Source organism: Lichenostomus cassidix, chromosome 15 (genome assembly GCF_008360975.1).
Source record: "Lichenostomus cassidix isolate B80296 chromosome 15, HeHo_3.0, whole genome shotgun sequence".
NCBI classification, from domain to species: Eukaryota; Metazoa; Chordata; class Aves; order Passeriformes; family Meliphagidae; genus Lichenostomus; species Lichenostomus cassidix.
The window spans coordinates 2,380,424-2,397,088 of record NC_139496.1 but is presented as its reverse complement, the minus strand read 5'-3'; the positions used below and the strand labels follow the sequence as shown (position 1 = coordinate 2,397,088).

General features: G+C 46.2%; 1 protein-coding gene across 9 annotated transcripts in view; it reads right to left on the bottom strand.

Moving 5' to 3' along the window:
• Window positions 1–15,898, bottom strand: part of PITPNM2 (phosphatidylinositol transfer protein membrane associated 2) — a 121,851-nt gene extending 105,953 nt beyond the window's left edge. For 2 of the 9 annotated variants that reach the window (XM_085075449.1, XM_085075453.1), the window contains exons 1-2: window positions 15,483–15,897; window positions 1,428–1,527 (exon numbers count right to left, since the gene is read on the bottom strand). The gene's annotated coding sequence lies outside the window, so the exon portion shown is untranslated. Of the gene's footprint in view, window positions 1–1,427; window positions 1,528–8,081; window positions 8,217–13,507; window positions 13,649–15,482 lie in introns of those variants that run through there. The other 7 variants (XM_085075456.1, XM_085075457.1, XM_085075454.1 and 4 more) reach the window with 6 other exon arrangements.
• Window positions 15,899–16,665: the final 767 nt, after the last annotated feature.

Here is a 16,665-nt window from a genome sequence, read left to right as displayed (position 1 = left end):
TCTCTCTCTCTCTCTCGGAAATCAGGTATTCCACAGAGGAAGAAGACACAGCACTGGGAACAGCCTACCCAGCCTGGCATTGGGCTCTGCTAATCCCAAAGAGAGGCTTCAGGAAGAGAATCAACGTGGAGAATGGCAATGAACTCACTGGGAGCCAATATCCTGACAGGAGACAATTAAGGTATTCAAACCACCCCTAGTTTTCAACGATTTCTGATAGAGATATTTCATGTTAATACAGAGCTGGTGTCACCGCAGTCTCAGTGTAACTGCTGTGAATCCAAGGTATAAACCCAGACAGACTGAAAACATGTTTCAGTCTGGTAAGTGAACAGTCTCAGATCCCAACTCATTTATTCTTTCATTTATTCCCAGTAATCCACTGCTCTTGAAGCAAAACCCGACAGTTGTTGACTTTTAGCATCCAGCAGCAAAAATGAAAAGTTGCTACACCACAGTATCACCCCAAAAAACATCTGGTGGAGTTAAAAAGACCCTTTCTGATAAAGGAATAAAACAAGTGCTGAGGAATGTACTGGAGGAAAATAAGATGCAGAATATGCAGTCAGGCTGAAGGCTGACACCCTGCCTAGCAAAAAACTCCAGCCACTAATTTTGTAGTGAGAGTTCCCACTATGAGATACTTTTCTAGAATTCACACAGAAGTTTGGATAGAGCTGAACACACACTGAACCCCCAAGCAACACTTCAAAGGTTACAGCATAACAGAGCAGCAGGTACACACATTAATCAAAAACACAATCTCTTCACTTCTACTTGTTAAAAACCACCACAGGTAACTACTTCCCCTTCCACACTGTTTATTGGGAAGTTCTGCATATCAATCCTATTAGAAATATAAAATAAATTTTAAGTCCAGAGTACAAAAAAAGGTAGATACTACAATTTGATGGTTGTAAATGAGGCTGCACAACTGTTTATTTCAATACAAATAAAACCAACAAGGTTAAGATTTTTTCTGAGAAAAAAAAAAAAACTCACCCAAGATTTAAATTAAAAATTTTATTAATTGCATATCCTGTGCAGCCATTCTCCATTTCAATTTATTTATTTGAAAGACTTTACATAAACAAGGATGCTGACTAAGCAGAAAAAGGCAGGGAGTGTGAGCTTTCTTTAAAAACAGGTTTATTACCAATGCACACATCTATGCAATTTAAGCCAACCATGTCCTGTGACTACCAAGCCCTTCTCAAAGAGCTCCTGCAGCCATTCTCCGGACTCCATTTTATCACGTTTTCCCCAAGCATTTATTCAAGTGGAACCCAAGCTAAGGTTAATCCCCTCTCCCCAGCAGCGAGTTAGTATCCCTCAGATTAATTACCATTCTCCCTAGTAACATCTAAATGGCTTTTTGTAACCCAGAAGAAAATGAACAGCCATCCAGCTGAAATGTCAGAACATACCTTCTGCAAAAAATCTCTCTAGATGCTTCTGAATGCAGGAGGGAGCAAAGACAGCATTGCTGAAAAAGGATGTCACTGTTGGTCCACATGTGTCAACATCCTAGAAAAAGACAGAACACAGTTGCTGAACTGCCATGCCCATGGGAAATCAAGAGCAAGAATAAAGCTGCATTATTTTTCCAGTTACACCATGCTAATGGCTCCTATGCAAACAACATAAAGCTACAACATTTTATAATTGCACATCAGAGTTTCTCTGCAGACATCCCTCCGGTATGTCAGAAATTCAATACGTGATAGTAGGCGGCAATGAGCACCTCAGGGATTTAAAGTGTGTTCCAAGCCATGAGTCATCATCATCTCTAACTCATGGAAATTAAGAAGGAAAAAAAAAAAAAAAAAGAAAAAACACATGCGTTGCACTGACCACTCTCACGTGCTCCCTCTGTACAACACTTCCCCTTAAAGCATTTCCCTTCTGAAATGGGAGCTCATTGACTTCCACAGAGGAGACATCACCACAAACCCAGCACATTGCACAGCTCTTCCAGGGAGCCCCCAGAGCCTGGGCAGAGTCCCATGTTTGAGGGTGAAGCAGGGCCAGAGCTGCCCTTGTAACCTCCACAAATTCTTCCACACCTGGAGGAGTGAGGAGCCAGCAGCTCCCACAGGGAACAAAAGGGCGGGTGAACCAACAGCACCCAGGAGGGCAAATCCAGCTCAGGAAAGCCCGGGCAGCCCATTTACACTCCTATTGCAGCCACCTGCTCTCCCCCAAGGCTGATTTTTGTCAGGAGGGCTGAGAGCCAGAAGGAACCTGTAACGCTGCCTGCGGTGTGAGTTATGTGCTTTGCTTGTCATTCCAAGCAGCCCCGTTGCCTTCCCAAGAGATTCCTTCAGGCAGAGTCTCATCTTTACCTCCAGCCACTGCAAACTGGTTTAATGCTGCTTTTAGAGCAGCTGAGTTGCACTTAAGGGCACACACAGGTGCTCCCCACTCCGCTCTCTAGCTGATGATCTCCCCAAGCATATCCAGGTTCCTTTAGGTCTTCTTTCATGTCTTGGCTTATCCTAGTTTCTCTGTCCAAGCAGCAGCCAGAACAGAGCCAGGGCTCTCATAGCACTGGTCTCACGGGGTGATGGAGCAGGGAAGGTTGGGGTACATCCCACAAGTCACCTGTGGATCCCCAAAACTCAATGAAAATTGCCTCTATCTTGCTGAACTCCCCATCAGCAGAAATATCCCTTTCCTCTTCAGGTCAGGAAGGGCACAGTTGTCCTTCCCAGCAGCAGGAGCTGTTTGCAGAACATGCAAATCTGGTTCCACAACCACACAAATAAAAACACATCCCTTTGACTGGGACTTGGATCCAAGCCTTAAGACCAGCACCCACTATCCAAGTGTTATACACAAAATAAATAAAACAGCAATACACACTGTTCCTTCCACTAAAGAACCTGAAATGCTTGGAAAAATCATCAATATCTTTAGCTGCAAACACTGCTTCAGTTAGAAGATAAATTTATGTCTTGCCAACAGCTTAAAAAAAACAGTAACTGATCTTTACTCTTGTAACTTCTTGCACAGCAATTTAAAAAATATAATAGTGCTTGCACAGGTCAGGTTCATCCTGGAGGAAGAGCAAACGCGAGTAACATTTCAGGACCATTAATCTCAGAAATCTCACCAAGAGCAAGCAGCCAGACAGCTTAAAAATATATTTAGTCCACAAATGCTTATTAACGTCATTTGCTGATTCACAGCTGAGCCAGGCAGATAGAGCCCAAATGCCACTTCTGCTTTCCTAGGATGGGTAATAATAACAATAATAATAATAATAATAATAATAATAATAATTTTTTAATAGTTGAAAGTGTTGGGCCTCAAGTTGCTGAATCTATCTCAAAGCCTTCCATGATGCAACTTTTAGATGGGATCTATCAGAACTGGAAACCACAGGTTCAGTCTGTGGTCCTGTGCTTTAGGATCCAATCAGAATTTATCTGAAACTGAATCTTAGTTTTCTTTTCTTTCATTGACTATCGATCTTGCTGCCAACACTAATACAGTCAAGACCAGAAGATAAATAAAATTAATTCTTCAGGCTCACAACAAAATTTAAACTGAAAATCACCACTACTTTTAAAATTACGTCTTCTTTATAACTGAAGAAAAAATATTTAGTGATTTGATACCTGTGTCAATATTTTGTGTGTGCACTTTAGGGCAGAATTAACTCTCTAAATTCTTAAGGAATGCTTTAAGTGAAAATTGTTTTCATAAAAGGAAATGTAAAATGTTTCTTCCCCTACTTTAATATACAATACGATGATTCAAAGCCCAAAGGACACTCTCTCTAAAGCAACTATTTAGATCTGTATGATGGAAATACATTTAAATATAACATTTTAATCTTGCTTTGCCTTTGAATTTTTAAATGTCTTTTCATGAAAGCAAGTGTCTCATTAGTCCTTTTATCCATTCTACCATTGTGATTTGCAAGTAAACAAGAATCCTCACATTACCTTTCTCTTTTAAAAGGATTTATAGCTATGTAGTTTTTAATTAAATATACATCCAGTCTGATGGAGCATTACCACTTCTTACATGTTATACAATAATTCATTCCTCAAACACATCAGGATTTGTCCATATTCATTCTTTCTCCATTCTTCACAAACAAGACAAGTCTCTCTAGGTGCTGGATATGCCAGACAACATCCTCCCAAAAGAACCATCCACTGCAAGCCAGACTTTGGTAAATAAATTGTAAAACACTGAGTTGGTGCAGGGCCCTGCTCTGTCTGGCTGGTTTCGCTGGGCAGGGAACAGTTGTCAGAATTAGCAGGGCCTGGACATGAGGGGTCAAAGGGTTTCAGTGTTTGGGTGAGGCCAATCTCAAAGACCCCCATGGTACCTGCAAACCTGGCTGAACAGCCACAAAGGCTCCTCAAGTTAAGAAAAATCAATCTTCCTACCTGATTTATTCTTTTCTTTTTCCAGGGTTGGGTTTTTTCCTTGTGTTGTAGATTAGGAAAGGATGACAGAAGTTCCTATTTTCAGTGACAGTAAGTCTGTAGCAATTGTTCCAAACAGAAAAACTGAGTTCTCTGCACACTTGTTAATGGTACTGCAATCAAAAGTGATTAAAAGCAAAAACATTTATGTACAAGAGAAACTGAAAGTACTGCCTCTGGGAAAACAGAAACACTGGCATTTTCTCTGCAGCAAACGCTAAAAGTAATAGATAATTAATGCAGCCTAGGACATTATGACATTTCTAAAACTTGTTTTCTGGAATAATCATAAACAATTCACCTTCACTGTATTCCCAAGTCATCACTTTCTAAAGTCACTGCAGTTTGCAGAGGCCTTGCTGATGCTATTCTTAATTTACTTATTTTTAGGTGTGAGAACAGATTACCAAGGCAAAATTTAAACTTAAAAATCATCAGGTTTTCAGCCTCTTTTATAATCATTAACTCTGTCTGCACTTCACTTTTCAATCCTTCTAAGTGGAACCATCACTACCACCACTAAATCATATTGTTCAGAGGAGCAGAGCTCCCACCTCCCCCCATTACCTGAACAAACACACCTGGTGACAACCCCAGACCACAGCTCACCAGCAGTCTTGGGGACCAGAGCCCTGCCAAGCACAGGCAATAAAAAGGCTTCTGCAAAGTCAGAGGCACTGACAGCACCGTCTTGCAGGGAGAAATGAACCAGCAAAACTGCTCCTTATCATCCCCACAGCTGGTCTAGCTCAGCCTTCTGCTCTTGCCCAGTATGCATGGATAAATTCTGAGCCCTTCCAAGTGTCAGCTGTGGTCAAACACCACATGCCCATGGTTTGGGAGCATCAGTTTCAGACCACAGATAGTCTCCAGAGCCCTTTACCCTCAGAAAAGGTATTTTCTGTTTTCCTGACAGCCACCCTAAAGCACTAAGGGGATATAAGTAAGGAACTAAGAATCAACAAACCACAGGGAAATAAATTCAAAATCCTGAAGAACTCTGATCAGAGGAACAGGCTCCAGGATGTGCCAGGAAATTAATCAACATGCAAGATAAATGCAGCAGTTAACTGGAAAATACGAGCAGCTTGGAAAGGCACCGAGAACATTTTCCCCTCTCTGATGTTTGCAGCATCTGGACCCTCCAAGAGCCCTGGGGTTACATTCCCAAAGGAGCACAAGGTCCTGGCCTCACTGTAAGCAGCCAGACCCAAGGGAAAGGCAGGGAAAACAAACAGCAAAATGCTTCCAGAAGCTGCCAGGGCTCTGGACCCTGCTGTAGCTATAATGAGCTTTTCATTTGCAAAGCCCTCTCCTTCCTTCCTTAGAAGTCATTAATCCTTTCCTAAAAGTCTTTATTCCCTTATATAAAATGGGAAGTATTACAACCCATTGCTCTGATCAACAAAAATTTAAAACATCAACAAATTTTAAAAACCCAAACCCTACATTCTACATGCACCCTTACAAGATTTTTAGGAACTTCACAGTACTGCATGTAAAACAGGAAGAGTAGAGTCGACTTAAGTGTCAAGCTTCAGACTGCCCTCAGAGAGCAGTAAAACCTACAGGATTTTTTTTTCCAGGAGCACAAAAGTGGAGAAGAGAAAAGGAGAAGAAAGAAAAGAAAAACACAAAACAAAAGAAAAGGCCTCTGGGTGGGTTCAGCACCTGTGTATGCCAAAGGCACTTCATGTTTTATGCATGAGAATGCTATCACCCCGTGAAGGTTTCTAAGTGACTCAGCCAGACAGGGTCTCTACAACCAGCTTTCAGGAGGATCTTTTTTGAAAAAAAAAATTATTTTAATTCAGCTGTTTGATTGATATTATTTTCCAGGCATTTCCAGCCAGGTATATTTCAAGCAGAGAACTCTATGTCAGCTTCCACTTTGCCCCTTCCCATACAAATGTGGCAATTAGCACAGAAAAATTAGTCAACTATGCAGTATTTCACCTTAAGTAAAGCAGCTCAAGAAATAAAACACCATTTAATTGGTAGCTGACAGCCAGGAAAGGAACACAGTGGCTCAGTAACGCGCTTAAAGAGCGTTTGAAATCCATTCCTAGCCCTTGATGGAAGCCTGTCCTTGTCAATGAAACCCACAATCCATAATAATGCTCAGTATTGTGCTTTCATCCTCTGTTTTATCAGAGCTCATCTGCTGATCAATGAGGAGTCCCACAGAATAACACTCTGAATTTCAATGTCAACACAGCAGTACTGTGGTAATGATCGAAAATATTTACATATTGCCTCATTGATCGTGGGGTGTTCTCTTCCAACCATCTGGCTACTGGGCATTCATCTTTTTTATTATTTTATTTTATTTTTTAGGCCCTTACAACTATTTCAAGCAGGTTATCTTGACAGCTAACTTCCACCATTCCACCTGAATCAGGTTTTCCTATTTTTTTTTTAACCCAGGACATCAGCAACACCATTAATCAATTTCATCCCATTTCAAGGAACTGGAAAATAATTTTCTTAACAAGGACAAACCTCCATAAACCCAGCACACACCTGCTCCGTGATGTGCCAGTTCAGCTACAAGGTCTCGTTTTTAATGTGACTCAAGGGTGTCACCATTTCAACAACGGATGAGTCAAATGGAAATATGTCCCTCACTCTGCTCCCACTGCAGCCTCGAATAAAGAAAGGCTGTAAGGGTTGTTTTTCCCACCTCCAGATGGAACATCCCTTGATCTCTGCAGTGCAGAGCCCTGGGCATGCAGCGCAGGCCTGGGGTGATGCTGCCTTAGAACTGTTCAGGTTTTCTGAGGCTGATGGTTCAGAGCAGGGGCTGCCACAGGCTGCAGGAATAAAAACCAGCACCAGCCAATCTCCCTTCCCTTCTCCCACCTCAGCATGTGTACCCTGAGACCTAACCAGCTCAGCCCACTGTCTCCCACAGAGATGGATGTGCTGCAACCCCACCCCCCTGCAGGTCCAGAAACCCACCTGGTGCCAGAAACTGTGGGGAGAAATTGGGATTTAGCCTCAAGAAAACCCAAACAAAAGCAAAAAGCACCTCCCTGCAAGGTACTCTGAGCAGTAAAGTGTTGTACTCCCCCAGAATAGCACAATCAGTTTCCAGTCAACTCTCATCTCACTGAGCCTAGGTTTCCATGAAAAAATGAATTTTAAAAAAGCTTTGGAAAGCTTATCCATGTGCATTCTTCTAGAAAGCTTAAGAGCGAGTTAAAATAAAATATGCAGGGAAGACTAACATCTACAAGATCTACAAGGCTGCTGCAAGAAATCTAAGCAGGGTACTTGATAGGAATATTAAAAAGGTGGTTCTCAAATAGTTGTCAAACTGATTTCACGGAGTTTTTTAGTGGCTCCAAACCTGTTTATAATCAGAAGCTGACACTCATGGCTGCTGCAACCATAAACTTGATTTAGGAAGAATCGGAGGTCTAAAAGCCAAATTATACTCAGTCTTTAAACCAGGAATTAAAATCCTCCCTCAACACAGTTTAGCTGATGATTTTGGTAACAACATTTAAGGCAAAGCATCACCTTTTTTTTTTAGTTCGACTTTGATAACAAGGAACAAAACAGAAGTTCTATCAGCACAATGACATTTAGACAACAAAAGACAGCAGGGAGGGGGAAAGTGCTCTGACATACCTGCCTTTGATAATACAGATGCTCCATTAAGACAGTGAAATAAATCTCCCCTTTATGTCAAGCTCCTTTTTTGCTGGGGCACCTGTACGAAGGAACAGGCAGGAGGACAGAAAGCTCCTTCCTCTCCATCCTCTCTGCCCACGTTTGGCAGACCGGATGCAGAAGATCCGACCTAAAGATACCGAAGTGCCCACCCTCAGCAAGGCAAGTCAAACCATCTCTCCCTGCTCTAAACAAAAGGACAAATGAAAACTGGAAAGCCAGAGCAACACACAGAAGCTGAACTAAAAAGTTTAATCCTTCAAGTAGGCTTGTCCAAATATGCTCTTCTCACAGTGGCAGCATGTTAGATAAAGGTGCCCTTCTGAATAACTTATTTATAGGCATTAAATGTAAGCAAAAGAGAGCATTAAAATTTTTTTAGTTGCAATAGAAACAATTGTGCCCAGAGTAAACACATTTTTGAGGATATCTGATGGAAGACGTTTACTCTTTGCTGAAGTAAAAACACGGAACAATGTTTTACAATCCAGATACAGGTTAGACAAACAATGAGTCCCATGAGTCTGGATAAATGATCCTTAAAAACAAGAGAGGGAGAACAAAACAGGCTATGTGCTCTCCATCAGTTCACTTTGGTGGATCAGAAGCCTAAAAGCCCCATGTCAAGCCTGCTCAAGAAATTAAGAGCAAAACTAGGAAAGCAAAGCAAAACTGGAGACAGAAAACTCGGGAATTTTAATGTATCTTCTGCTGATTTGTACCTGCAACATTTCCAATGTCTGCTCCTGGTTTACCCTTGTTTGACACAGAAGTGATCCTCCACCTCTGCTCATGAAGAGCACAGATAATGTTATTGAGGAGATGGGGATGGCAGAGAAAAAGCAAGCAAGAGGCCTTCCTCCCTCTCCTGCTCTTTTCACCAAATATCTCCAAGTTATTTACATCCTCATATCCCGAACTCCCCCTCCAGTTTCACAGCTTGCCTTTACTCTGCATTCTGATGGAGACAACACATGTTTAGCTTTCAGCATGTTTAGGTTGGAACACCCTCTGAACGTGAGGCCAGGTCACAGAGCCCACAGAGAGGATTTCCAGATGCAGAGACTGGCTAGAAAATAAGAACCAGAAACACGAGGCTCCATCTCTCCACCACCCTGGAGAAATCAACCTGCTCTGTGGAGGAGACAACTAAACAGCTTGGCAACGCCTACAGCTGGTGCTCAACCTCAGATCCAGTGAAAAGATGTAAATATTTAGATTTCAATTTCATCTGATATGATAAATATAAAATCTCTATTTCCTTCTTTGAAAAAAAAAAGAAAGCAACATTAAAATAGGTAAGCCACCCACACAGAGAAAGTGATTCTGCCGTGTTTGTACCTTCAGAAGGAGGTTATTTAAGTTATGGTATTGATCTTGAAACAAATTACAATCACAAGAGAAATTATTCCCACTGAATTGTCCTCTCATGTATATAAAACATAATTACACCACATTTATATATAAATGCATATGTGAAATTGTTTTGATGTTGATGGCAGCCCATTATTTTTTTACCTCTTCAGAAATGCCCAGAGCCCTCCAGGTTTTGCTATGGATAATTCTGACCCCCACCCAAATCATCTGAAGAGAGACCCAAAGTGATCCAAACCCAACTCCTTACAAGCACCTGTACAAAACACAGCTGAAGCTGAACTGCTGTTTACCATGGCTGTACTAGAAAAACCTGAAATCCTTCCATAACCTTCTAAAGCACATAATGGAATTAAGGCCCCATTCCACATCCAGAGTTAAGTCACGCAAATAGCAAACTTCTTTGGAGCTGGAGATAACACGGCCTCGCCCCTGCAGTGCCCAGATACCTCAGCGTGCTGATGTGATTACACACTGCCACCCTCCAAATTGGTTATCATGCCATTAAAATGCCTTCCCAGGTCACTGCTCTGAGGGCTAAGCCTGAATTAGTATCCCGAAGCTCTCTGATGGTTATGTAAGTGCCAGCAATCCAAACAAATCAGAGTTAACTTCCCTGTCCGTTACAGGAATCCCTGTCCTGTGATGAACCATGGATCTTTCAGCAGCTCATTCACTATTTTCTTCCCCAAGTCCTCAGAGTTCACCTTAATAACCAGATATGCCTTCCCAGATTGCAGCAAACCACCTCAGCTCCACTACTGGATTTTCTGGATCTCTGTTCCCTCCTCCCACCTTGATGAGACCACAGCAACTGGTGGAAAACCCCTGAATAGAAATCTCAATATCTGGTCTCTGACAGGAGACTGAGCTGTTTAAAGAAAACCATGAGTGCCAAACCACTTTTCGTCATGACATCGGATTCCCTCCAATTTACCTAATCCCACCTGTTTTCCTGCCCAAGAGTGTTTTAAGGTTCCTGCTTACAATGTCTCAGCACACACCGACCTCAGTTGTCCAAACACACAAAGGACTGTAAAAGCTGTGCAGAGTCCTCGCTATCCAAGGTACTCGGTGCTCAGGATTGGGTTATTTTTGCAGGAAAACAACTTGAGGTCCACAGGGGTGCAGATTTCTGGATGTTGTAGGTCTTCAAATCTGTCTGAGCAAGATTTTCTGGAGGCTGTTTAAAGCTAGAAAAAGAAATCTAATTTGGAGTTCTCAAGCACTAGCTGGGTAAGGAGAAACTGAAGATCAGCCTATGCTGCTCTTGGGAGACCCAGACTCTGCTGTGGGTGCCCTCACTCCTATCACTCCTTCCTCAGCTGAGGTGTTTGCTTTGTCCCTGCCCTCGGTGGCACCCTGGGCACACTCAGGGCGCTGGCATGTGTGTTCTGTCCGGTGCCAGGTCGGAGGCTGCTGGGACAATGACGCTGGCATAGCCCTGCCAGGCCCCCACCCTTCCCTGACCGAGCCATCAGACCCAGGGGTCCTGCTTATCCTTCTCACCGTCCCTGGCACAGGGAAGCCTAAAGGCAGGAGGACACTGTTTTCCCTCCCATTTCCCCTCCTGGATGCTCTCTTCCTGCAAAGCCAGCGCCTCCTTGCTGGGATCAGCTCAGGTGTGGCCAAGCTCCCCAGGGCAGGTTTTAGCCCTGTGCCAACTGGATTTCTTCCCTGCACCCAGATTTGCCCAGTAACTATTTATTTCCACTTGCCTGAGCAGCCTGTTATTTTCTCTCCCCTCTGAAGCCTGACCCTGTGTCAAACACTCAGGAAGAGCTGCAGGAATGGGAAGCAGCTCTGCCTCCAGATCCTGCCATCCTTCAGGAAGTCCCCTGGACCTCCCCCCTCCAAAATGCAAGACACCTTTCTCCAACTGGTTTCTGAGTTCTCCAGTAGGATTTAGAGAAGCATTTTGACGGGAGCTTCTAAAGGTTTTTTTTTTAATTTAAAAAAATAAAATTAAAACCACCATCCAGTCACACCAGCAAAGTCTCTTTCCTATGGAAAATGCAAAAGTCTGACTTCAGGAGCTCTGCCTATTGGCTTGGCATTGTGCTGATTAGAACTCCCCGTAGTGACAGGAACTGGGCCAGCCCCAGGCTAGATTGTTTTCTTCTTCTTACATTAAGAACATTCAAATATCATCCATTACTTTGTTCATTTAAAATTTCCTAGGACTCTTGGCATGGATACCACAATTAGAGAAGCGACATTCCCTTTCAGTTCATGGGTGAGCTCAGACAGACTCTGCCCTAGTATAATCTTGTGGCACTTGGATTTCCTCCAACACCCAGGAAATAAAGTTATAAATAAAAAGTGTTTTATTTATTCCCTCCCCCCCATTAATTATTCCATTTCCATTCACACTGAAAACTACAGAATATTTTTATTTTGTTTGCTTTCAGGCTCAAAATTAAATTCAGACATATTTTACCAATTTGAAGAGACAAACAGAAATATTAATTGCATCACACCCTACGTCAGCCAGCTTTAAAATTAAATGAGAAGATATCTTCACCATTTAGAGAAATTGGCTCTTAAGCAAGCCATGGGGTTTAGATGCTGCTTTTGCCTTCTAAGAAAATAAAAATAAAGCAAAGAGACACACTGATGCCTGTTTCTACACTCTCCTCTTATTTGAGTCTCTAATAGAGGAAGCCTAAAAGAAAAACACCTTTAAAAAAAAATGTTTCTCGAGGGATCCTGCTGGTGCTGGAACAGGACATTATGGTGAATATGCATGAAAGGCATGAGTCAAACTGTACTCAGGAGCGAGCATCAGCTTTCACTTGCCATTTTCCAAAGCCTTCCACTCAGGCTGCCAAGACAGCAACTGAATGACAAGAGTTTTATTTGAATGCAGAGGGGAGATTAATGCTCCTTAGGACTAATTGGAGGAACCTTCTTTAAATTAGCTCACTTGAAGGATGTGCTGCTTCACTACTTGGCCAGCTCACAGAAGCAGTAATAATTTGTGGATAAAAAGAGACTAATTATTTAAATTCAAAACCTTTTAGCCCCATTGTCAGTTTTAAGTTTTGAGAATTTCTATTAGGGGGAAAAAAAATCAGGACAAGGTCTTTCCAAACTGGTTGCTGTCAAGTAAAATGAGAAGTTAGATAAAACTCCCACATGCCAGATGGTAAATCACAATAAATGCTTGGGCTGTTAGATGCACAACAAGCGACAAAGCATTGACACATACCATCAGCAGCAAACCTAAAATAGAAAAGATATTTTAATAAGAAGCTGTCATTTGGGGAAAAGATCCTCGTTAAGCTCATCAGAATCAAAAGTCATACACCTAGGGCTTTTTATTTTCTTCACCACCTCACATAAACCTGAGAAACAGCCAAAAATTTCCGGTGATTTACATTAGGCTCAGGGCTACAGTTAGCAAGAGCCTTGGAGTTCACTATTTAGACATCACTTCTGACCCTTTCTGCCAAGTTCCTTTAAAAAATATTTTTAAAGGATACCAGGGAATTGCTTACTCAAGCCATTACTGTTTCCTGAACACAGATACAAGAAAAAGTTTTATTAAGAAGATAAACAGCTGCTACTGTACATGGTTTAGACGGCAACAAAAGCATCTAAGGGCCATAAAGGGAATAGTAAGGGAATTAAAAAGCATTTTTATGCATGAAGATGGCTAACATCTGTACGTTCATTAAAGTGGTATCAACTATGCTTTTAATTAAAAGTTAGCGACAGAAACTTAAATATGATTAATGAAGCCCAGCAGTCTACCAGAAGTCTGCTCCATCAAAAGGAAGCAGCACAAGCTGCGTTCCCAGCCCTCGCTGCTCATTTCTTCCCCTCTCAGAGATCCTGCCACAACCAGAACACACTGCAAGGACCGCAAAGCACAAATCCTGAGACAAACAACAAGCCAGGACAAGTCTGCAACCGTGCTTTCATGCTTGGCCATCCTTTATTCTGTATATCCCGAGGAGGTGTTTCAATTACCGAGCAGCCCGCGGCCAAAACAAGGAGCTGGTTACCTGTCAGAATAACCAGGCACTCAGAGATCCATCAACCATCGGAGGCACGAGGTCTGCCACAGGAAAAGAGGGAAAAGGGCTGCCCTACAAACAGCAGTCTCCTATTCAACAGTGTGTGGGGGGGGGGAACCTCACCCAGAAGCCAGTGCTGAACTCTGTAAGGCAGTCACCCTTCTTGTGTTACTCGGGAGCACAACACAGTCATGACAAAAATAAACTACGTGATAAAAATACAGCACGAGCAAAAAGGTGTGGGCAGGGAGCAGGAATCGATGCCATAGGAGGATAAGGAGTCCTACAGCCACAGATATTCTGACCTGCACTCAAACCTCTGCCTATTCAAGCCCTGATGTGCACAAAGACTCGTCTATTGCCACTGTCCTGCTGAGCCGCTGTCACGTTCAGAGCGGAGCACTCACAAATTATGTCTTCAAAGACTGAAGATGCTTCCTGATACCGAATTCCCCACTTAGCAGCTTCCAGATGCACAGAGCACACAAAAGATGGAAGCTCTCACTTTAAAGCAGGTATCAACGCAGGAAGAAACTTCTTTTTTTTTTTTTTGCTTAAATACAGACTTAAATAAACTTTGCCTCAGTCGTGGCATTCAAACATAAAATGTGACAGGACTGACTTGTGAGGCTGACTGAGCAGGGCACTACTCTGTGGGGTTCCCTGAATGATGCTCCAGCACCTCAATGCTCTCTGTGCTTCTGCTTCTTCAGTGGAGCAGGAGAGGCTGGGGAGCAGGTGAGGGAAGGGATTTAACCCTCCCACAACTAGGCAAAAGGCTGGAGTGGTTCATGCTGTAGGCGTGGGGCAGCAGCATGCTCCAGGATGGAACCCAGAGCTGTTCGGGAGCACCAGGCAGGAATCCTTCTGTCAAGCGATGGGGAGGCCAGGAGAAGGAGCTGCCAGGCCCAGCAAAGATGGGCTCCTTTTGCAGCCCATCATCCAGCTAAGGAATGGGCATTCTGCTCTTTCTAAAGGGAAGAATCTCTTCCTCCCGCTCCCGCAAGGAAAAGGACCGCCTAAGTAGCACGGCCAGCTCGCAGTCACCACCCAGCAGTGCCCCGACACAGGGAGGTCTCGAGCCCCGAAAGCCCGCGGGGCTTTCCCTCAGCTGTAATCAGTCACCGGCGTTTATTCTGTCAGGCTGCTGCGGGTCTCAGCCTCTTCTCCCACAAAGACTGGGAGGCACCCCCGAGCAGCACCTTCACCCCCTCCCTACGCCCAGGCCCCGTCCGAGGGGCTCGTGGGCCACCGCACGACAAAACCTCCACAGGGGGCCTCTGCCGGAGCCGAATTCGGTGAAATTCAAGCTGGGAGATACGGTACCCAAGGGAAGAGGCCGGGACGGAGCTCGCCCGGGTGTTGGCTCCGGCCTCTAGCCATGACCGACCCCGAACGCTCCGGGTGCCGCGACTCGGCGCGGAGAGTGCTCCGGCCGTCCGGCCGCTCGTCCCCGGCTGTTCCCGAGGGCACCGAGCGGTGTCTGCCGCCCGGACCCGCCCGCGCAGCGAGAGCCCGACACCGGCGGTGGTGCCACACGCCGGACCTCGGTAGCGCGGGGCTGCGGGTCCCGCGTCCCTGCCGTGCGGTGCCGGGCGCTGCCATGGCCGCGGGGCCCTCCCGGTCACCGACTGCTCCATCGGGAAACTTTTACCGCCGCATCCCGAGCGAGGACGGACAGCCCGGCCCCGCTCAGGCCGCAGCAGCCCCGAGGTGCCGACCGGGACCCGCCGCGGCCCGCGGGAGCCGTACCGCGGCCCCGGGGAGGGGCCCCCGCGCCGCACCAACCCCTCAGCGGAGCCGCAGCCGCCCCGCGGGCCCGGCCACCCCCATCTCGGCTCCCCTCGGGCCCGCCGCGGTTCCCGCCCCCGCCGAGGCACAGCCGGGCCGGCCCGCGGGCCGCCAGGTGCCGGTGCTCGCCCTCAGCGCCCCCCGCCCGCCCTCAGCGCTCCCCGCCACGCACCGGCTGCTCCCGGCGCGGCGGCCGCGGCTCCCGCTGGTGGTGCTGCTGCCGATGCCGCCGCGGCTCGGCGGCTGCCGTTGTCTACGGGTCGTTGCCTGCCGGCATGCCCGCACGCCGCTGGCATAATCCCCGGCGCGGGCGGGCCGGGCGCGGGCAGCTCCTCGCCCGCCGGCGCTGCCGCGGCGCGGGGACGGCGGAGGCGGGGGGAGGCGAGGCGGGCGGGCCGCCGCAGCTGCGGGGGAGGAGGGAGCGGGGAAGGCGAAGAGCCCCGCGCCGGCACTGCCCCTGCCCTGCCGTGGCACGGCGGCCGCGCGGCCCCGCGGCTTTATCCGCCCGCCGAGCCGAGCCGAGCCCCGCGCACCGGCAGCACCGGGAGCCGCCACTTCCTTCCCCGCGCCGCTCCGCGCTCCCTCAGGCGGGCGGGGCTGGGGCGCCCCCTGCTGGCCGCGGCGGGGAGCGCGGGAGCGGGACCGCCCTGCCGTGAGGGGAAGGCGCGGGCAAGGCGCGGACGGTGCTCGGGCGGTGCGGGGACGGTGCGGGGCTCTCCCGGGCAGCTAGCGCCTTCCTCCGCTCGCCCTCCGCGCTGGACTCGTTCCCCCGCTCGGTAGCGGTGCCCGCAGACAGGTAACTGCGGTTCCCGAGCCCCAGCCCGCGCTCCACGCTCACTGCCCTCAGAGCAGCGCTGGGAACTCCTCTAACTTCACTCTCTGCAAAGACTGGGGAGGGGGAGAATCTTAAAAAGTTTAGCGATCGTTTTATTCAGGAACCTCAGAAAAAGACCCCGCAATGAAATTTGCCGTGGCCTTCGAAACCTTCGTTAATTTCCTGCGGTTGTTTTTTATCCAGGATGCATCACTCCAGTGCTTCTTTCCTCTCTGCAAAGGCAAAATACTCGCAGTTTGTTTTGTAACTGCTCCCTGCATTGCCACACTGAGTTGTCCACATTACAGCTTTCTGCAAATCAAATTATGCCTAAACCTAGCAATGCTATAACGAGACACTTTTAAAATTTGCTTTCTAGAGATACGAACAGAAAATTTATTTCCCAAAGTTTAAATCTCAGAGCCAAAGGGGTTGGAATGTTTATTATCATAGAGAATACTATGCATGGGAGTGTCTTGCAAGGGCAGACTGGGGCAGAGGAGAGCCTGGGGCTCCAGGCAGGACCTTGTAGATCTGGAAA